At 36.0% G+C, this 23,206-nt stretch overlaps 1 long non-coding RNA gene across 1 annotated transcript; it reads right to left on the bottom strand.

The window, feature by feature from the left end:
• Nucleotides 1-19,598: 19,598 nt before the first annotated feature.
• LOC147476154 (uncharacterized) lies at nucleotides 19,599-21,719 on the bottom strand. The gene is made up of 3 exons (XR_015209558.1): nucleotides 20,939-21,719; nucleotides 19,870-19,965; nucleotides 19,599-19,727 (listed from the first exon to the last, which is right to left on the bottom strand). It is a non-coding gene; the product is annotated as an uncharacterized LOC147476154 (long non-coding RNA).
• Nucleotides 21,720-23,206: the final 1,487 nt, after the last annotated feature.

Here is a 23,206-nt window from a genome sequence, read left to right as displayed (position 1 = left end):
GTAAGCGTTCGCAGCATACATAGTTCTCCAGAAGTTTCCTATACCTTGGCAGGGGGGGATGTTGAAGTGGTTGCACATCTCGACATCCAAGAGAGTGAGGGGCAATTGCAGACCGGCAATAATTTGTCCCACCGTAATCACAAGGTGCCCGGGACGACGGGGAACTAGGTGAGGGTAGTGGGTGATGGATGGCACATGTTCTAGGGTTATGTTGGTTGGAATGCCATAAGCAACCCTAATGGCGTCTAGATTAGGACGGCGACATCGTGAGGGTGGAGGTAGCAAGGAAACTGGGCGCCCGAAGGTGGATGGGGCAGCTGTTGGGGCAAGAGGAGGCGGGGACACTATTGGGGGTGAGCGGGAAGTGGAAGAGTAGCCGGAGTTAGAGCCCAACATCAGAAAAACGGAGAAACAGGCGCAGAATATTGAAAGAACTCACTATTTAGTTTGATCAAAAGTAAAGCAAGCCTAGAAAATGTACCAAAGAGAGCAAGGAGAGTGGTTACACTTGAGGTGAGGTCCGAAAGGATGAAAGAACCGCCAAGAAACCAGCATAGTGCACGCAAACCGGAGGTTGATCGGAAGGGAGTGAAGGAGAGAGCAGTGGAAAACCAAGGGAGAGTGAAAGTGAAATGAGGAAGAGGGAGAGGGAAGGGTGTTTAAATAAGGAAAGGGCAAAAATGTAACTTCATGGGTTATGGAGCTCGAGGAGTCAGTTGAGTAGCCCAGCCAGCGCTGGACACGTGGAAGAGCAAAGAATGAGGGACGGCTAAAAACGCGCGTGATGATTGCAGTAAAGTTCACACGCAAACCAAGAAAAAAAGGTATGGGCGGCAGAAAGAGTAAGACGGTGAGGGTTCTCGACCCCAGATCTCTTAACGAGATCGCGGAGTCGAGAAGGGGCATTTGTAGTAGCCTGGTGTGCAAAGATGGGACTAAGTCCGCGATGTATAAGATAGGGTGCAACACAAGCAAGAACAATGAGGAGCAGCGAATCAAGACCGCGGAACCCTAGTCCACGGGTGTCAGGTGTACGGTCAGCAAGAGGGTCGTAGGATGGCAAGACAGGTGGACGGACCAGATGAGAGGAAGAAGGATATAAAAACGAGAGGATGAGGAGAGAAAAAGAGGAGGGCCGGTAGAGAGAAAAGAGAGAAAGTGAGAAGAGAAAGAGAAAGAGGAAAAGAGAGAAGATTGTGGGAGAGGGTGAGATTTAGGGTTCATACATGGTTGGTGTTTTTTGGTGAGCGAAGGCTGCTTGCTCCCCCTGTATGCCGACTTTAGCTTCCTCTCGCCTAGGCCCTTACCAATTTATTCCTCATGAGCTGATAAAGCATGGCCATGTCAATACAAATCTTGCTAAGTTGCTAGGTATAGGCGTATAGCCCATGTCAGCTTGACTCATTCAGGAAGACCCAAAACTTGAGTTGAAATCTAATGTTATGTACCCCAAGAAATCATCTGCCATCTTCTTTTTGCCCAGAATTTCAGAAGTGACGATGTACTATTCCGTATGGACTGGTTGTTCAGCAAAAAAATAATGGATTAGTATGGACTGGTTCAACTCTTCAAAGGGTGTAATTTTCCAGAGAATAGAATTGCTTGATTCTATTACAGTTGATATTAATATGTGGAACATGATGGTGTAGTAGTGGTATAGAAAAGAATTTCAGTAAGTATATTCTTCTCATCACTATGGAGGTATATATATACAAAAATCCCTAGGATATAAGTAACATATAAAAGGAAACAAATCACAAATATATTGCAAAATATAGGTCCTTAACACTCCACTGCAAACTCGACTGTCCTAGAGAGACGAGATTGGAGCATAGCAGTTGAAAACGGGGCTTGTGTAATTCTTTGGTGAAAATATCAATTAGTTGATCAGATGAGAGAACGAACTGGACTCGATGAGTCCCAACAATAAGACGCTCTCGAATGAAGTGTTAGTCCAACTCAATGTGCTTGGCCCGACCATGAAACACTGGATTGGCAGGCATGTAAGTAGCGCTTATCTTGTCACAGAAAAGAGTGATAGGGCCTGAAACGAACAATTGGAGCTCTCGCAGTAGGTGAGAGACCCAAGTAGTTTTAGCACACACATGAGCAAGAGATCGGTACTCAACCTCAACACTGGAACGTGAGACAATATGCTGCTTCTTTGCAGTAGTCCAGGAAACCAGGGTGGAACCCAAGAAGACACATAAACCAGTAGTGGAGTGGCGAGACCAGAATCAGGACACCCAGCCCCCATCAGCATCAAAATAAGCACGAATCGCTAGGGGAGTAAACAAACAACGGATTAGTAAGCCACGCTCTAAAGAAATCTTAAGGAATCGGAGAATACGCTTGGCCGCAATCAAGTGAAGAGTACGTGGAACACTCATAAACTGGGCAACATGATGAATTGCATATGTAATGTCAAGGCCTTTTGAGGTAAAACCCCACACCCATGGTTGGGCAGACTTTTAGCCACTAACCGAGCCTTAGGTCGTTCAATAGATCCATCTGATTTTAGCTTTAGTTTGAAACCTATTTGTTTGGAATAATATCATGATCTTTGGGAGGAGGGACAAGAGTTCATGTCTTGTTCTTCATAAGAGCATTAAATTCATTTGCCATCGCCTGACGCCATTCAGGAAACCGAACAACCTGTGAGTAACAAGTGGGTTCCTTAGTAAAGGAGGTAAGCTGGGCAGCTAGTGCACAAGGAATAGGGTACCGAACGGTCTGTCGGTGAATGTTATCCCTGTGACGAGTGACCATAGTATGTCCCATGGGAGGAGACCCAAACCCTGTATCAGAAGAGTACCCATCTATAGTGGCGATGGACAGCTGAGAAGAGCCTGAATTAGTAGCCAGAGAAGAATTACCAGGCTCAGAAGAGACTGGCGGTGGTGCAGTCACTGTAGGAAGATTATGAGCAAGTACTGGCTCTGTTGGCTCAATCACTATAAACATCAGGATCAGTCACTGTAATGGGACCAATAGCAGGATTGCTTAGGGAAACCTACTAAGAAGACTGTCCGATGGCTGAATTAAGTATTACTGGAACTAGAACCCAATCTGTAGGTGTAGTAAACAAATCCGAAAGTGAAGACGACTGAAAAGGAAAAATCTGCTCATCAAAGCGGACATGCCGAGATATGTATACTCTGCCAGTAAAGCAGTCAAAGCACTTGTATCCCTTGTGTTGCATGTTGTAACCTAAAAATACACACTCAATAGTTCTTGGCAAAAGTTTGTTTGTCAGATAAGCTCCTAAGTGTGGATAACATGCACAACCGAAAACACGTAACTCAGAGTAAGAAGGGGACTTCCCATAGAGGCGGGAATAAGGTGATGACCACTGAAGAATAGGAGACGGGAGACGGTTAATAAGATATACAGCAGCGGAAACAACATCAACCTAATGAGTCAAAGGAACATGACTAGTGAATAAGAGAGTACGAGCCATGTCAGCGATGTGGCGATGTTTTCTTTCTGCCAAACCATTATTTTCTGCCGTGTGCAGACAAGAAAAACAATGATGAATGCCAAGGGGGGAGCAGAGTTGCTTGAAGTTACCATTATCAAATTCCACTCCTCCATCACTCTAGAAATTTTGAAGTATAGAGGAGAACTGAGTTTTGACGATATAGGAAAGGAAAATTTTAAAATGACTAAACACCTCGGATTTATGTTTCATAAAATATAACCAGGTAAAGCATGTAAAGTAATCAGTGAATAAAACATAGTACTTGTAGACAGAATGTGACACGGTAGGAGATTGCCAAATATTAGAGTGGAGAGTGGACAAGAGTAAAAGGTGAAACAGTACTTATATTGTTAGAAATTTTAAATTGGAGGTATGTGGATTTACCCATGGCACAACCTTTACAAAAAGACGTACTGTTTATACTTAAACTCAAATGACAATAATTTATTCGACCCTAAAAAAGACATAACTTTGCTAGACCGGTGTCCTAACCTACTATGCCACAATGACGAAAATTGGTGAGACGCATGTAAAACTTGGAATCAAAGCGGAAGCTAAGTGAAGGTAGTTTATAAAGACCGTCTTTACATTGGCCTTGAAAGAGGAGACAACCATTAGATTCATCAAAGACATAGAAGTGGTGAGAATCAAATGCACACAAGACATTATTATCACAACAAAACTGAGCAATAGATAATAATTTTTTTGTGCATAGAAGGAATAACATAAACATTGTTAATACAAAACTTAGATGAGCCAATAGGAAGTGTCATGTTACCCGTGTAAGTAATAGGGAACTGGTCACCATTGTTAAGAAGTACAGAGTCAGATCCAATGTATGATGTACACCTATGAAGCACGAGCACTCCTCTAAGGGCAACATATCTGTCACACCACGAATTTTGACAAAATCGGAAAAACAATATTTGTTCCCGACTTTTCGATTTTCGTGGTGTGATGCACTCTCAATTTCCAAAAACCCATTATCCGTTTAACTATTCCAATAATTTGAAACCAATAAAAATTTTAAATAAACAAAAGTCCTCTTCATTACAAAAATTCACAAATATGATTAAGTTACAAATTTCCTTTCAACAACTCTTTAATTATAATTACAACTAAAAATACAAAGAAATATTCTCTCAATTAAATTCTATTGCACCTCAAAGGAAAACAAAACATATCCTGTAATGAGACGCTAGCGCAAACCACAAGCAGCAATCAACCTTCTTCAACACTAATCCTGTCAAGACTCATCAACTATGTTCATTTTATGAATACACCCGATAAGCAAACATGCAAATCGGGTTAGCATTATAAACAATGCTGGTATGAGTAGCCTTAAAATACAAAATATATTTATACATATATATACACAATCCATAAGGCAGTTAGTTCCTCCACCGAGGAGCTTTAACTTCCAACGACTAATACAACATTCTTAATTACAATAATTAAGTCAGGTAGTTCTTCCATTGAGGTGCCTTAGCTTCAAACTGTACTAGAATAACTGCATATAATAACAAAACTAAAACTTACTCTTTATACTTATACTTGTGTAAGCCTAATCACAGAGTGGGTTACACCTGCATAAACAACTAATTCAACCCACCCTTCTGCAAAACATTGTGAATGCAACATAACTTACAATAAATCATTTATTACCGATTTAACGTACACTTTGATATATCATCACAATTATTGTTTAGAGTTTTTTCAAGTGTCTCTAGAATCACGTCGTCTCTATGTCTTACCTAGTTTCCCTAGCTACCACAATCGCTCCCCAACACCGAACATGTACATCCACATGTCTCCTCTCACATAATGAACCACTCCGTGCGTAATTACCCTAAGCGGGATATCACATACTAGGTAACCCCCACACGACCATCATTACGTGGGTACTGCCACTATTCGGCATAAAATATCGTGTGTCTCGTTCTAATTTTGTGAACGGAATAATCAAGTCACTATTCAGCTACGCCAGAAGGGCCATTCAGATTTACTGAAACGCCTCAGATTCACTGAAACGCCAGAAGGGCCAATCAAATCACATACGCCCATCACAAGGGCCAAATCACATGAGTTATGGTAGTTAGGTTCTAGGATTTTCGTTACGTAATTTATTCCGGTGTCATATATTTATATCTCCTAACCATTTCACTTTATCACGTGCATGTCAAATAAATTATTGCACTAAGCCACAATATTTAGAAATATCTCAATACATCTCATAACGACTTTCATTCTTTCAAGTGCCAAATAAATTATTGCACTAAACCACAATCCTTTAGAAAATATCCACAAATATTATACTACCTCATAGTAGCATCTCACAGATATAATGATGGAGCGTTTACATTTATTTCTCCAAAAATATTGCATTTAATACATATATCCCAACATATCATATAATGTCACAATTGCTTCAAACGTATCGCATAACTGTTTTATAGCGTTTTAGGAATATCATGTTTCCTAAAATTTCATTCTTGTCACGTGTCAATAAATACACAATACCAACGTCAAATACACAATACCAACGTCAAATCTTTATCATGTGTCAAACAAGTTTATACAGGCTTCCACAACCTTCTATCATTGGACTTGTCCAGTTATCGAAAAAAAAAATCATTGGACTTGTCCAGTTATCGAAACAAAAAAATCATTGGACTTGTCCATATAATTTCCAACATAAAAAGTAACGTAATTAAATAGTCAATAGTCCACAATCAAGGTCCAAAACCAAAGTCCATGAGTCTAAACATTTAAAGACTCACCTTGACCCATTTTAAGTCAAATGAGTCAGCCCAAAATAAAAATGGAAACTGGCCCAACACACTAATTAGTTTGGCCCAAAACAAAAGAAATAGAAACTGACCCAAAACAACTAATGTGTCCGCCCCAAAAAAAAAATAGAAACTGGCCCCAAATAAACAAAACTAGGTACATCGTTTAACATATTGTAAATGACAAATGATATGATGGTTATACCATTTTATGAAAACCAAGGGTTTTGATATTGGAGACACTACTGATACCTAGCTACAAGCTTTAAATGAGAGTGACTGAAGTCTTTTTATTACAATCAAAATGGATGAAAATGTGTTATTCGGTTATGCTTAGGAAGCAACAGTGCGTGATCTCATAAATCATTGTATATCATTCCAAACTAACTTCCATTCCTGTTGTATAGATTGGGTGAGGTGACATGCGGACATTGAGCATGTGGACTTGAAAGAGATGAGACCACCACCAACAGACGGCCAAAGCCCCCCTCCAAATGCCTTTATTTTCCACAATTTTGCTCTTCATACAACTGATGGTAAATTTAAACAAGCTGTTAGATGTCTATTGTAGTAAAATGCATTTGACTGCTATAAAATCGATAGAAATTTATTTTCCGACAAAGATGTCACTAATTTCTATAGGTAGCATTATGGAATGTGACTTGTTTATGTCAAGATTGGTGGAGAGAATGAATACTTAGAAAAAAGATCATTAGTTAGTTTATTTGAAGTAGGTGTGTATGACCTATGTGGTATACCATAAACCAAAGAGGATTATTCCATGCAAACAGTGCACGCCTCTCTTTCTCCTTTCTCCTTTTTCCCCAGTCAAAAGCAAAAATATGGAACCATTCAATTTGTTGCTCTCGCGATTCTCAGGTTGGTTTCATCATCACTTATGGTTCTTATGTCTCTCTTTCCCTTTAGTGTTTCAATTTTATTTATTTATTATTATTATTATTTATTATTTATTATTTTTTTGTGTTTTATGATCACTTAGTTTGAGTAATATCTCCTCTTATATTAGTATGACATAGGCATGTAAGCCAAGTGACAGTAACACCACATCTTTGCTACATGACATAGCTAAAAGACTTGAGAAATAAAGAAAATCCCTCACAGTATCAGTTAAGAAAGCATAATGGTCTACTGTTATGCCATGAAAACAGAGAAGTTAATGATCCACTTAATTGAGCCTTATATAACTTAGAGTCGCATATTATATAAATCAATAGATGTTTGTTTATTCGTACATCAACTAAACAACATTTTGATGTATATGTATCACTAAGAATTATATATGTGTGCTTAGCTAGCTAGCTGTGCCTGTTAACGTGCATTGCAGAGAAAAGTTTTAAGGTGCAAACCTGGATGCATAGGGAGAGCAAACAAAATTCTGGGGGCATTGGATTACATCCTGACCACCCATATAATCCTAATATTTGGGTTCAAAATTGACAAAAAAGACAAAGTATAAGCTTATTAACCACTGAACCATTTTGGTATACATTATAGGTCTACCTGATGCATATAGGAAGCATCTCTTCCGTTTGCTCACCACCTTCTATTCTGCTTGCAAAGTTAATTTGGTTGCCCTTTTTTAGTATAAAAGTTGAAGCAAATAGATGTGTCACAACTTATTGGGCATAAAGAATGTTTTGTAGCATATGTGATTGTGTAGTCTTTACTATTTTTAAGTCAGTAGCTGTAGTTCAATTTGATATAACTACCGGGCTTGAAAATTGAGTTTTAAGGCCTTTTTTGTGCAAAAAGCTTCTACCGTACCACTTTAAGTTTCAATATTATGGTTCTTGATGCTCACCTTGCTATTTCTTCAACATTTGATCCTGCTTTTGGACTGCGCATATTTTTTTGCCAACTTAAATACGTACACTTCTCATTCAGGACAATTGAGACATTCTATTCATCTGTAGTTCCAAAGGGATGTGCAAACTTCCATCTAAGTGTTCTTCATTTCCATTTTTTTACTAGCGCCCATGCTTAAGCTACAAAGTGCTCATGACTCATGATTACATTTTTTTTTCATTAAAGATGCAAGATTTGGACTGTGTCCATAGTTTAAGTGCTTAATGTTACTTGACTATTATGACTTCCCAATGCTTATAGCTCCATTGTTCATATAGTGCACACTTTGATGACTTCATTGGGATTACAAATTTTCTCTGTATAATACAATTCATAACTTTGGAAGAGAATGTGGAGATTTTAAAGTGTTTATAAAGTTAATTTTTTTGCATACACTCTATTGTTTCGCAGGATAAAGAAATCAATGTGCACCTATTGTTATACAGGTTGTTTTACTTAACTTTGTTGTGATGTGCACCTATTGTGCTTATAGCCTAATATGTAAACTTGAGAAGCCTTCATCACCACTAAACCAACACTGGAAAGGTGCATTAGGAATAAGTAAGGTATACATTCCTTATTCTCTTCTTCTTCTTTTTTCGAAACATAATGATTTCACCATGATATAGCTTATGTAGCTACAATATTAATTTGTACACATGAAGTCATGAATGACTATACTTATATGAACTTTTGTATAACATGGGATCATTAGAAATTCAAGCATTATAGTATCCCAAGCATTGACATGGTCGTCCATTGTCTAATTCTTCTTTACCCCCTGTATATTTTTCAGTGAAAGAATTGGAAAAGGCCACCTCATGTATTTTTTTAAATGAAAGAAGTGGAAAATGCCATGAAAAGCCTAGCAATATGATAGGAAACAAATCAGGTTAACATAGCACCTATGCTCAATTATTGCCCAAACTAATACCCAATTCCAAACTAACAGTTTTATTGTGTTTGCTTACCTAATCTCATTATCAAAAAAAAAAACCTGATCTCAGGCACCGACTATGAACTTGAATCACACCCTGAACCCTATACTATTGAAGCTCAGGGTCCTTCGAATGATATGACCTAATAGATTAGCGACATACATATTCCATTTGCATGGAAGGATTTCCTGTCATGCTTTATGTTACTATTTCCATTTCATGATTACTTCCTAAACTTATGTTGCTCATCAAAACCTCAATTAACGATGTAGCCATTCCGGCGCTGATCCTTGGTCGTCCGGAGTCATAGTTGCTAAGTGTTATACTATATGCACTTGCATAGAGTATAATGGTATTTCTTTGGATTAAAATGAGTTGATTGCACAATAATCTATATTGATTTGGAGTTGGGTATCATAGCGAGTACAATTTAGTATGTAAGAGTTTCCTTTTCGAAATTTTGGACCAAAACAAAAGACTATAAAACCCCAGTGAAAAGAAAAAGATTGTATAAAGATTTTGAGGATCTTTTAAGAACTTCTACTGTAGTGAAAGATAAGGATCGGATTGTTGAGGAGGTTATGAGGATAAAAAATCTTTTGTACCCGAAGAGGTATATCAAATAGTATTAGTCTACAAATCTTTGTTTCCATCCAGAATATGGTATTTATATTAATCATGTATCTATATGAAGGAATGACTTTCACCCTTGATCTTGGTTACTGATGATGAGTTCCATAGCATTCCACACCTGGTGCAAATGGTGATGTCAAAACAATATCCAACTACACACAAGTAAGCATTCTCTTTCTTTAGCTGGATGCCCACTCTAATCTACTCACATACTATACATCTGAGTATTTTATATTGGTGTGCAAAAATTGTTCACGAATATGATATGTTTTTAATAGAATGTGATTCTATCTAAACTGTAGGAAAAACCTTATGTTCTTCAAAATTACTCCGACAGGCCGGTCTATAATTATAATGGGATTCTCACATGTACCTTTATACTGCGAGAGATACACTAGATCACAGATTCTGTATCAAAGAATAGATGAATATAAGGAGATAGTGTTCATAAATTGAGATTTGAGAGTAGTGACATGGATGTTAGAGCTCCTTAATGAGAAGTGTGCTTTTTTTCCTTCTAAAGAGCGTTAGTGCGTGTGATACGTACAAGAGAACTATATTTTACATAGGCTTTTATTTATTTTTTCTTATTTCTTTTCATATTTTAGTTATGATCACTATGCTTTGTTTCATTTGATTGGGATCCATTTTAGATATTGTTTCATTTTATTGGATATTGATGGTGTTTGAAATTATAAGGGTTGTCACCATGCTAACTTTTTAGCCATTTACATCAACCGTTTTCTTAAATAATGCCTTATGATATTTATTTTTGTCTTTATACCTTTCACGTATTATTCCTTTGAACCGGAAACCTTTTGTACAAGCAGTGAAACCTATGGTAGCTACCATGTAAGGCATTACCTTGAACTTGAAGCCAATGCACGCTGCCTAGCTATTTTAAACCCATTGTATTACTTAAGTAAACAAATTACCTTAGATGCATCATCTCTATCATATATGTGTAGGTATCCTGATGCAAGTTCATCAGCGTATCGTTTAATGGCTTAATTTTCTTTTGTTGGGATTTGAAGGAACAACTAGACTAGAACAAGCTAGAAAAGTGATTGGCAAGCACTACATTAAAGCAATTATGTAAAAGACTTTTTGAGGAGCTCTAGGCTTGCAAATCGTTTGTGCACTTGGTAAATCGCGAGTCCAAATTCTAGCCATGTCAGGTACATTCCCCCATTTTTTTTCTTTGGTACATTAATGTGACAAATTCACATTTTCCTCTTAATTGAGTACCAATAGTTTATAGGTCAACATATTTGGTTGTGATTGTATTTCTTTAGGGAAGTAGCTTTTGGGTAGTTTTATTGAGTGTCATTACAATATTGAGAGCTGATGACGAATTCTGTGTGCTTCATCTCACTTTTATGCAAAACAGTTAGATTCAAATTACAAGTGGAAGATGTCAGTCACATGCCATTCAGTCATATTACCTTTTTTGTGAGCATACATTGGAAGTAATGAAAACTAATAAGTTCATTATTTTTCCCTGCTTCAAATTCAGTACAGGTTGTACTAACGGCAACACACACCTGGATTTTGTTATGAACTATATCCATCTGGTGGACAAATTCTCCCACGCAGAATGTCAACCAGAGGTTATTTAGGTACTACATTATAATTTTTTAGACGTTATATTGGAATAAATGGCAACTCAGTTAACCGCCCCCCCCCCCGAACAGCTCTCTTGAGTTTTTGTGAATTTACATGTTATCATATACTTACAGGTTGTCTGAAGAGTTGGAAGAAGGTAATTCTGAATCTAGGTGTGAGCAGGCAGTCAGAAAAGCTCTACAAAAATATGGGAGCTTATTAAGGTGGGCACTGGGCAACAACAGATGCAAGAGGTCATGATGAGGGCACGACAACTGCCCATCAGGCGCAGGATGCAGCAGTATTGCCACTTCTGTCAACATGGCTTAGTGGGGTGATGGCCTTTGCATCTTATCAAACATGGTTCTGTGTTTTGCTTGCTTTAATACATGTAATAATCTAAGGGATAATCATTCCAGATGTTTATGACCTTCAGCAAGGGATACCATAGAACAATTTCTTATGATATTTGGTCTACTAAAATTTGGAAAATAATATCAGAGCATCTTTACAAGATAAAGGGAATGCAGAATTTTAGCTCCAAACTGACGAACATAAATTTTAAATTCAGCAGTAGTGTGCAACCTGCATTTACTTTTAACGAGGCATGCATATTAGAAAATTCTAAACTCAGGTTGGTTCCTATTTAAATACATGAAATGTAGCAGCAATCTTTCAGGCCCCCTTCATCAAGAGTGATCAAATATGGAACATTGTATGCTACAAACACTAAAACTCAAAGAAAGCAAGAAAATGAGATTGTTGGTCTTCTTTGCATCTTTATTATAGAGAGGTGGTCAGTTCAGTCACATCTTAAAGTCTGAAACAACTTGATCGTAATCTGCCTGTAGTTTCTCTTCCTCTTCCTCGCCCATTTCCCCCTTTGTAGGCTTGGTTAGCACCAACACACATCACGTAGGCCTCTTGGTGATCATGCTGTTGTGAGATCCTACATAAGTTCCAAACACCGTAGTATATATTAGTGATACGCCTGATCACCAACTATTTTTACATGTTCAATTTTTTTTTTGGGTTAACGAGTATTACCCCCTCCCCAACCTTCTTTTGAAGTTGAGGTTTTTTTTTTGTGGGTGTTTATCAAATTGGTTTATCCTCCTCAAGTGTATTTGATGACGCCCATTTCTTCTGTAAAAGGTACTGCCCATTTCTTTGCAAAATCGAATGTTTTTAATGAATTGAATTGCTTCTATAAAATCAAATGCTTATGGGCTTCTCTTCCAAAAAAAATATTCTATTGTTCCCATTTTTATGTTAGTAATGGTATTTGACAGTCGATCGAACATATAAGGTATGATATTATTATTTATTGTGTTCTTATTGTTTTTGTGATTTTAGATAATGAAAGTTTCGCTTTTTAGAAGCAGTACTCATCCTAACTCTGTTTTTATTTTACAATAGAAGAACTTTGACATGTTAGTTTTGTTTTTTATTGGTCATTTTATATTACAATTTAGTGAAATTGTTTATGCAAATCTATTGAGGAAATGAGTATACAAATGAGTATAGATAGTGGTTATATTAGCAATTCCGCTTGCAACATGCCAGTGGAGCTCCTTCGTGCCAGTCTTCCGACACTAATGACCAACATCGCAAGTTTTTACGTTTTAATAGATTTTGCTTAGCGTTCTATTGTTTAATACCCATAACAAATTATTGGCATTGTCAACTTTGATCAATTAATTTACCGTATGAGTTTCAATATAGTTTGGAAGTAAGATTTTTTATACATAATAATAAAATGAAATATATATATATATATATATAAACGGTCCCCGTTCGTTGAACGGGTCCAAAAATCTAGTCTATTCTAATAAGAAAGCAAACTCCCCAAAATAACCGTTTTTTGGTTCAACAAGTTTAATATTTCGAAAACTTATTACCCCGTATATCGGCCGAAAAGGCAAGGCTCTGGAAAGGCAAAATACCTTTTCGAAAACGCCTCCTCGGAAGACAAACAAAGAAAACTTAAAATTTGCTTGAAACAGTGCGCGCTTTTTCTCTGACACTCTCTCTTAATCAGATGATTATTACTTCAATCAATATTTGAGATCTCTACGACTTTTGTTTCATATCCAGATTTTGAATATGTTATTTTGAAATAAGAATTCTTGAAATTTCATATTTTTATAAATGTATTGTTCAATTAAGGGTCTACATTTTTTTCATCAGTAATGGTGTATCCTTCTTCATGACCGTTTCATGATTGCGCAATTAATGATTGTTGAGCCGAATGGGTGGATCCCAAGTTCTGATTACTACAATGCAACTACTATTCTCATTCTTTCGGTTTCATTTGAAGAGTTTGGGTTTCTGATTTAGTTTTAAAAACTCTTTGTAACATGTGTTTATATGTATTTTAGTGAATAATGTTAACGCGAGGAACAAAGATATCTATAATTCCCCTAATTTGTGTTGAAAGGTTAGTCTCTTGAATTCGGCGTAAAATTGATTGGATTTAATCTTATTCTAGGACTTTTAAAGTTTTAATGTGTTTAGCAAGTTGTCAATTCGAGCTATTTTGCAATTCTAAAGTTTTTTTTTTATATTGTTTCCAGGACTTTTTCTCTTTGAAGAAACTTGTATAAATACTAAGCCAGAGGGAAGAGCGACAAGCATATAGACGTGTTCACAACACGAGCAATGACGGTTTGTGATTTTGCTAATTGGGTTTGTTATGGTTATTTGGCTAATAGAGTTTGTTATGGTTTATGGCTTGCAAAAACTGAAGGGGTTTCCTATATATGTGCATGATAGCCATTTTGCTTGAGATGCTTGGCACATTCATTCTTTGAGTAGTTTGCATAAGTTCCACTTCCAAATTTATATGTTTCTTACTTGATGGTGACCGTGTTTCTTTTTCCGTCTAACAATTGAAAGTGGTTGCAAACATAAACACGACTTCAGAGTCCAGGGGAGTTAGGAATGGAGACTTTGACATACATCTAGAAGAAGAAGTTCTTTATGAAGATTAAGGAAGGGAGAAATCCCTCTTTCCCCATATTTTTAGTCCTTCTTAGTGAAAATACCACTGTTATTAGTTTTACCACTATAAACTCAGCTTTTCTTACAATCCCAAGTGTTAAAGTTTGGTTATGTTCTCATACTTGATACAGTTGGGTTTTACAGAACAAGTACACAAATGACCTAACTGATAGTCCATGAGATTGGTAGATTATAGCTGTACATAAAGCATTTACAAGCTCTTATGTAGTGATTAGCGAAGAAAGGGAGGGTTTTATTTGGCAAAGAAGTCATATTTGCAGTAAGCAATAGTGCAATGCTTAGGTTAGAAACGAATAATTGTGTAGAGTGTAGTCAGAAATTAAGTTTTGTTTAGAAAAGTTGGTGAGTGAAAAGGTATTGGTTTGCTGCTCCTTTCTTATAATGCTGTAATGGAACAAATTTAGCCTCCTGAATGGTTGAAGAGTAATGAAAGTGAATGTAGCTGCAATGGTCCAACTCAACATTTTGATTGGTGTTCCTCACAATTGGTTACATATTGTTTTGCATTAATTTGTTTATGTTATTGTAATGAACAAGTCGACTTTGTTGTAGATACTTTTATTGGGTTTTCTTGAAATTAACATATGTTATTGCTTTTTGTTGCTATAGATGATCATGCCAACACATTTTATAGAAGAAATAGATGGTCAATGAAGAATGGTGGTAGTGGTAACAAGAGAAAACCAATAGCATTTTCATTTGGCAATGATGATCAGTGGGATCCATTATCCATGTTCACAGTATGTAACACTTGTTTCCTTCCTAAAAAAATGGAAGTCTTAAGCTACCAATGTTGTCAGATTCTCTGTGCATGTGTTTTGACTTCTATTAGAAGGCCCATGTATTCTCTTTGGTGTGGCTTTGGATTGTATCCTAAATCCTTTAAAATTGAAATCAGTTCTATTGGGGCAAATGTTGTTCCATTTGTTTAATGCTCTTATTTAATTTATTTTTTTCAAAATTAGTTTGAACAATTAGTTTGTAAATTAATTTAGGATATTGGACACTAATTACCAATGCCCCATCTAGGCCATAATCCAAATATGGGTAGAATGTTGGGTAATGCAGAGTATTAAACTACTTTACCTCAGTTTGGCTTTTACAGTCCATGCCATGCTATAATATTGAGAGAGAAAATAGTCGAAACTATATAACCATTTAACAACATCCTAAACTAGAAGAAGACACAATGTACAAATTGTTAAATTGCAAATATGGCAACCTCTCCTAAGCACCTGTGTAAATTTCAAGTATCTACTACCATTTGTCTGAAGGGTCATATATTTCACAATCTTTACTCCATGTTGCAGGCGCAACATGCCGTGCTTATTTGCTAGATTTTAGAATAAGATCAACCTACCATGTTTTGCTTACAGGTGTGTGTGTGTGTGTGTGCTTGAATGGCGAGAAGATGTTTCTTTATTACTACTAGCAGAAATGCACGTGAATAACAAATAAAAGTTACCGAGTATAATATATATATATGATCGTTTATATATGAACATACACAAAACACAGACAAAATTTATTAGATACGGAAAGTTATGGTGCGCTATTTAAATGTTGTCAAATCTCAATGAAGAAAATTAGATTACAAAACTGGCTAAAATTAACGCAGACTATTCACAAAATAATTGGCAAAAAACTCAAATCCTCTAAACGCGACTACCAAACAAACGCCTCGGTCTATTCACAAAATTATCAACAAATCCTTTTACAAAATGTCGTTAATCAGCTCTGCCTTTTGTCCAATTCAGAATCAAATTTGAAACTGCATGTTGTAAACAAAAATAAATAAAATGTAAGAACAATATATAACTTAAAATCTAAAATAAGTAATAAACATATCATTTGATTTGATTAAATCTTAAACTCTTGGTTACATCTGTTTGCACCAATAACCAGCATTTAAGTCTAAGTGAAAACAAAATTCATAGAGAAATTAAACTCATTGATAGAACTTGAAATGGACATTCCTTTGAAAAGCATAGATGGCTTGTTGTAAATTTTTGTTGACAGTATGATATGTTATGGTAAGAGTACATAGTTCATATTCTATAGATTCTAAACTTTCATTGACATAATCTGAAAAACAATAGAAGAACATTAGAGAGCAAGGGATGTCGAGCTACAACATGCATTTCTATTGAGCAAGGATTGTTTGGGTTTATGGGGTGTCAACTCTTAGCTAGAGCTTTTATCATAACTGACATCCATATATGGTCTGTTACCAACGGCCATAATATAGATACCTGGTTGTGAGACGGTGACAAAAACTTTGTTAACATGAGAATAGGTAATCTAAATTGCCAATTAATAGAAGATGACAGAAGAGAAATACCTTTAAGATTGTACAAACATTAAAACATTACTTAGATATCACTCTCCAAACTATATCGCTGGATCAGCCACCTACAAAAACACCATATAGTTCTCAAACTCCAAGTTCAAAAATAATGTCTATACAGCACAAGCACACACTGATATATAGTTGATAATAGAGCTCCCTAAGGTCCTTCATTATACAATCCAAATATAATTCCCCAATACCCAAAATAGCGTGGTCCCTTGATTCTCCAACTTGGTTATCACCAAAGGGTAACTTTTACTGATCTTCTAGAGAACCTTAACCATTTTTAGTAACTTGGTCGGGTTCAAAGGCTTTGTTGCCATCTTGATAACCGAAAGAGTACTGAAAAGCAAAGGCCTCAATATGTAAACCTCTTCGTCATACTTCACATTGCAAGGTGTAGTAGTTTTCATTATTGAAGCCTCAACCCCTTCAATTAGTACCCATGAACCAGCAGGAGCTTTGGCTATAGGAACGCGGTAACAGGCTTTGTTACTTATTTTATAGTCATGTCTTCTTGGTCTTCATGTGAATAACCTTAACCCAATACACACACAGTTGGTCCAGTCTGAATCTCACCTCTATAAACTCTACCGAAAGCTTCAAATCGCTACACTCAGACTTGGGATGAAGTTTGGTTATATTAACCATGCGACGACCAAAATTAGCACAATCCATTCCTTAAAAACTAAAGAGTCTTGCTGAGGTCCTATGTATATACAATCAACCTTTTTAGGCGCAGCTTCCTTGGCAGAAATGATATGTTGAACCATCATATCAGTGAAGCCTGTTCCAAACCCAAAAAGAGAGCTGCAAGCCAACCCTATAGAGGCTGAACATTCAACCTATATGCTGCATTACTAAGAATGACACCAAGTTCTGCAAGAGTCACCTCCACACTCTTATGCTCTCCAAATACTTGGTTATAGAGGTTCAAGGACAAACTGCACAAATGATATTTCCCTTCCATTCATGCTAACTTTTGGCTATTACACTCAAAAATGTATTCCACAGTTCCTGAACAATATTACCCTGCTTTCTTTTTTATTTTTTACATCTTATTTTCTACATTTTCGGTCTTTCTGAATTAAGTCGGACTAAACAAAATTAGATGGTCATCTAGGAAATAAAAACAGTATGGTTCAAATTAAACAGACATAAACAAACAAAATTATCAATATTCCCAAAAGTTGTTCCACAACCCAAGATGAATGTAAGTTCATCAGTTCAACCACTAAAAAGAAAAGTCTTCTAAGTGTAGCTTAATTAGTAAAATTTACAACCAAATAGAAAACAATAAAAAAAATATATAGGCTCATATCCCACTTAAACGTGAATATGAAATGCACGTTATAGTCATTTAAGATGGTATAACATAAACCAGGAGTTGCAGGTATAATAAATAAGTTGTATGACATTTTATCAGAGAGGATATGCGAGAATTATCACTTCGAGGCCACCAGCCTAAACGTGTGAGCAACTGTCTATCTTCTTTTTTTGTTTGGTAATCTATTCTAAATAGAATGGTCAAAACCTGGTGATGTAAAGGAACTACTCCTGCACTATCCACACCTGAACACCCCAGTAAAGCAAAGCGTACATTGCAATCTGTTAGCTACTAACAAATAAGCAAATGAATATATAAGCTACACTAAAATTGTTAACTTGCAGTGACTAAGTCACTACTTAACAGTATAGTTTCCAGCTTGTAACAATGATTAGATATCACTTTCTAACAGAAGAGGACCCTGCACTCACACAGTCTGGAGTAGATCAACAGTAAGGAAAGAAAGTGTTCCTTCAACATCCTGATGCCCACGACGTTTAGGTTAATAATTTATTTTTCCATTAAAGCTTTCCATGGTTTCCACATGCATAACCAAAAACAACTAAATAACCTTCAAATTGCAGGTGGTTTATTTGGTAAACAATCAGCTCCTTTGGGCTTGCTTATGTAATATAAAAGATTTAAAAAGCATGCTAAAAATACTAATATTAATACACCTCATTTACATACCTTCCTTCTGGATTCTGATGTCCAACAATGCTTATTGTCGATGAAAGATGATTGGGGGTTGTCGTTATCCAAAAGTCTATCCTATAAGCTTGAGTCAGAGCCCAAAGCAGAAGCAGCTTGATTCTGACTTGAAAGAAGTGTCCTTCCCCGCCCGGGGAACCTGCTATCTTGTGTTGACTGCAAGTTTTAATAGCAAAGCTATCAGTTCAACAAAACAAATAAATAATTAACCTATGCATTAACCTAAAAGAACCTCGGAACATGGAGCAACAATTGGCTTGCTTATAAATAAACATAAAACTTGGAAAAGCTATGTCATTATTGTACAGAAAATATCTACAACCAAATATCTTTAAATTTGTAATTATCTTATAAATATTGATTTGTAGGTCATAGATGCACTACCTGAGCAACCGTTGTTTCTCTTTGTGGCATCCAGGAGGAAAGGTTTTTCCATATATTGCTGGAAATTAAACTACTGCATGATAAAGATTAAAAAACAGGTAACTATATAAAGCTCAACGGCAAATACACATGGCTTAGTCAGCATAAGTCAAAAAATATTGCTGGGTAAGATTTCAATTTTCAAATACTTTGAAACCAAATTCATCTTATTATATTTATGTGTTTAATTAAGATGCGTATCAAGTGTGCATGAGGCTAGTGACATTAATCCCTCCTTCCATCCAACTCCATCCATGTCGTTTGTATTTTTCTTTTCCAAACTCTTTAACGACATCCAAGTTATCCAGAACATGGATGGACACATCACTTCTATTGTAGCAAACTAAGAACTGATAAACTGTATCTCTTTTGCTTTTATCTCGGCAAATAACCTTTAAAAGAGCAACTATACCTAATACTGCATTGACAAGTGTTAAATTTGTGCATACCTTTGCTCAAAGATGCCATGCATTCCCTGCCATTGCGAGGGAAAGGAAAAACACTCTCAAAATATTTAAAACGAGTTTTTGACCCAACATCCGGGGTAGAGTGCACATGACAGTTGAGTCCATACTTTTACCTGGAAGCAAATCACTAATCAGTTTCTTACCAAAATTAAGTTCTAGCTTGAGTAGACACCAAAATCTTTTCATATACAATCTCCAACAATAGTAATAAATACCAATTGTCCACACTGCAAACAAAAAATTAAGCTTACTCACATAGAGTAGTCATTGAATTCTTGCCCAAGAGTTAAGGGTGTTGCATTTTGAGTGTGCATACGACCAATGTTAACGATATCCTTGAACTCAAGAACCCTGAAAAACATAGAAGTGAATCCTCAATTTTTGTTAGCTAAATTCCATCTTAAATTTGTATGATAGTGTGCATGGTAGGGATGTATAACAATGACCTAAATTCCATCTTAAAGTTGTATGGTAGGGATGTAGTAGGAATACCAGTATAATGTTTTGAACTTCATACTGAAAGATCGGCTATCGACTATAGCACTTAACCTCACAAACAACTACCTCGATGTGATTGCAACTCCTCAATATTGATGTAAAGCGAGGCTCTAGAGAATCCAACCTTGTTACCCACAAAGAGCAAATATTGGATGACGTAGCCTGGGAATAGTGGGACACAGTAGGGAAGACGCATCGAGAGAGATTAATTATTCATGAAAGATCATTGTCAAATCATTTTAACCTAAACAATGTAAAAGCTACTTGATAACAGTTTTGATCAAATACTATTTTTTTTACTTATTGCACTTATTTTTCATTAATCAAATACTTGAATGTCATAACCAAAGACAAACTTCAGTCATTCATTGTGACAGATTAATGACTTGACAAAGAGCTAATTGTAACCTCAACAACAAATATTATCTAAAAAAAAAAACCCTTAACAACGAAAACCATACATACCCAATAAGTGGAAGATTGCACTAAGAATACAGAAAAAGAAAACAAACATGGTCACTCCTTTTAGAAACATGGCTCGTTCAGTCACTTGAGCCCTAAGAAATCCAGTTAATGAAACAAACATCTAATTGGGATTGTGAAGCATATTTATCAATCAACAGAAAACCTCAACCATATCCTAAAAACTTCAAAGCTTCACGAAACATAAGCATGCAACATCACTAATATTTAAGGTAATCAGGCTACACTTGAAAAATGATTCTTAAAATGGAAATGATCTTTATTTACTATAATGCATCAGCGTACAGATAAATCAAATGTATCGGGATGCATACGGAACAAAAACTCTAAAAATTAACAATACCTTGCTGAAATGGAGATGAACCAAATGAAGTTGATTTTCAATGTTTGTGATTCTCCCTAGCCGCCTTGAATATATACAACCAAATCAAACACTAAAATGAAAACCCAAAACCAAGAGAGGATTAGACTTACCATATATTTGTACTCTAACAACTTTGTTCAAGAGAGGAATAGACTCACCACCCCATCGTTCAATATATAGTTGAAGAAGTAAACTTGAGAAAGAGAAAACAACTCCAAATTCTTAAACAATGGTTTTGAGTTAAGAGTATTTATTTGCAATTGTCTCTCACATAATCAAAGTTTAATATTTTGCATTTTTGTACATTAGGCATGAATAAAATGTGAACTTCAAAGCTTCATCTATTGATATGATTATTTTTTTTAACAATGATAAACAATTGATTATGTCTAAATGAAAAGGAGCTAGATCGTACTAAAAAAAAGGCTAGTGAAATCACGTTTAAGGTGCTGCAATGCAAATTGTAATCTACAACCATCTGATTAGCTTTGATTTACCTTTATCCAACCTAGAAAGAGATGAACTTAGCAAAGTAGATTCCATAATCCAACCAATGATCGAAATTCCAAGGATTGACATCGTGGATACAAATCAACAATTGAATGAGGCTTCTATAGAAAACTGTAATATGTTTCATTTAGTACCCAATCGCCTCTCTGAAGCATCGGGAATTGGGTAAAAGGCGCCAACGTGAATAAATGAAAACCAAACTGGTTCCCTAATTAAAAGAATAAAAATACGACTATTAATACAATTGAAAAAATTAATCTAGCCTCTTCCGTATGGAGAAGAATTTTTTAGACGAAAAAGAGATATCGCGTGAATTGAGAAGGAGAATATGGGGAGAGACTGGAGTGAAAGTGGCCATGTATTATGCAGTATATAGAGCGTACTTCAATATTGTTATTCAAAACATTATGGCAACTCAAGTTTGAGTGGAGTTCCTGCAAAAATGCGTTAAGAACGAAAAAGAGATCAATGATCCCATGTACATGAAACTACGAAAACAGAGATTAAAAGAAGAGAGGGTTCAAAGCTAGAGGAAAAAAATTGTTGACTTCAATTCAAATTACAATTCTAAGCACACCTCATCGACATTTAAGAAAGTAAGTCGACTTCCATTCAAAGATTGGATTCACATACATTTTCTACCACAACCTACCAGATTGTTCGACATGAATGGAGGGTGGGATTTACTATGGGAGTGCAATTCCTTAATACTCAGCAAACCCACTAAATCAGCACTGCACAAATAAAAATCAATTGCACTTTGCAGTCAAAGTAGCAATTAAGATGCATTTGAAAAGGTCTAGCCAGCATTGCACTTGGTGAGGTCTTGACTGGCACTATCAAAGGAGATAACAATACCAAGAGCAAAAACAGTAAAGTGTAAAACTCGTGCCTTCATTCTAAGGCCTAAACTAAGTTACGATAAATTATGGCAGAAACATGCTTTTTGACGTACCACAATTTATTCAAGCCGATTAATCATAATCTCTTAGATAATTCAATCGATGAGAACTTAACTAAGTACCAGACAATACTATACTAAAAACAAACTGATGTATCTTGTTGGCGGAAGCTTCAACAATGGATGAACATCAATAAGATTTAATAAATCAAGCAACTAAATATAGGGTTTAAACCTTCAAACATGAAGAACAATTCACAAAGAATTAATAATCAATAATAACCATTCAACAATGAAGGCCTAGATGCCTTTATATAAGAAAACAACTACTAAACCTAATTGGAAACCAAATAGGAAACTATTTTAAGTTATATTCCTAATTGAATTAGGAAACCAAATAAAATAGAAACTACTAATTAATTAATAATCCATGCTCATGCCTCATACTCCCCGGCTTGAAAGAAACTCGTCCTCGAGTTTGGAGTTATAAAAATCCATCAACGCACAAAAACTCTTCATAGTCGTATACGTCACCCTCCCGTGGTGGTAGAAAATTCGACCTCGAATTTTGCCCAAATATCGGCTCAAACAAATAACATGGCACCAAAATACTGCTAGTACTCTTGTCGAGAAACACAACGGATAGTGGAAGTCACGAAAGAGACATTGAACTGCTTTGTAGGGGCAAGCAAAATCCTCCTCGAAATTGGATATATACGAATCCACATAATCAGTAGAAAGTTTAAGTAACTCACTACAATTCCCATATCTTGGAGATGATGGAAGTGGGGTATTAAAGTTGACACACAAATTAGCAATTTGAAAATCAATCCCAT

The sequence above is a fragment of the Coptis chinensis genome, chromosome 9 (assembly GCF_015680905.1).
Source record: "Coptis chinensis isolate HL-2020 chromosome 9, ASM1568090v1, whole genome shotgun sequence".
NCBI lineage: Eukaryota > Viridiplantae > Streptophyta > Magnoliopsida > Ranunculales > Ranunculaceae > Coptis > Coptis chinensis.
Note: the sequence above shows the minus strand (reverse complement) of the source record. Positions and strands in the feature narration are given on the sequence as shown.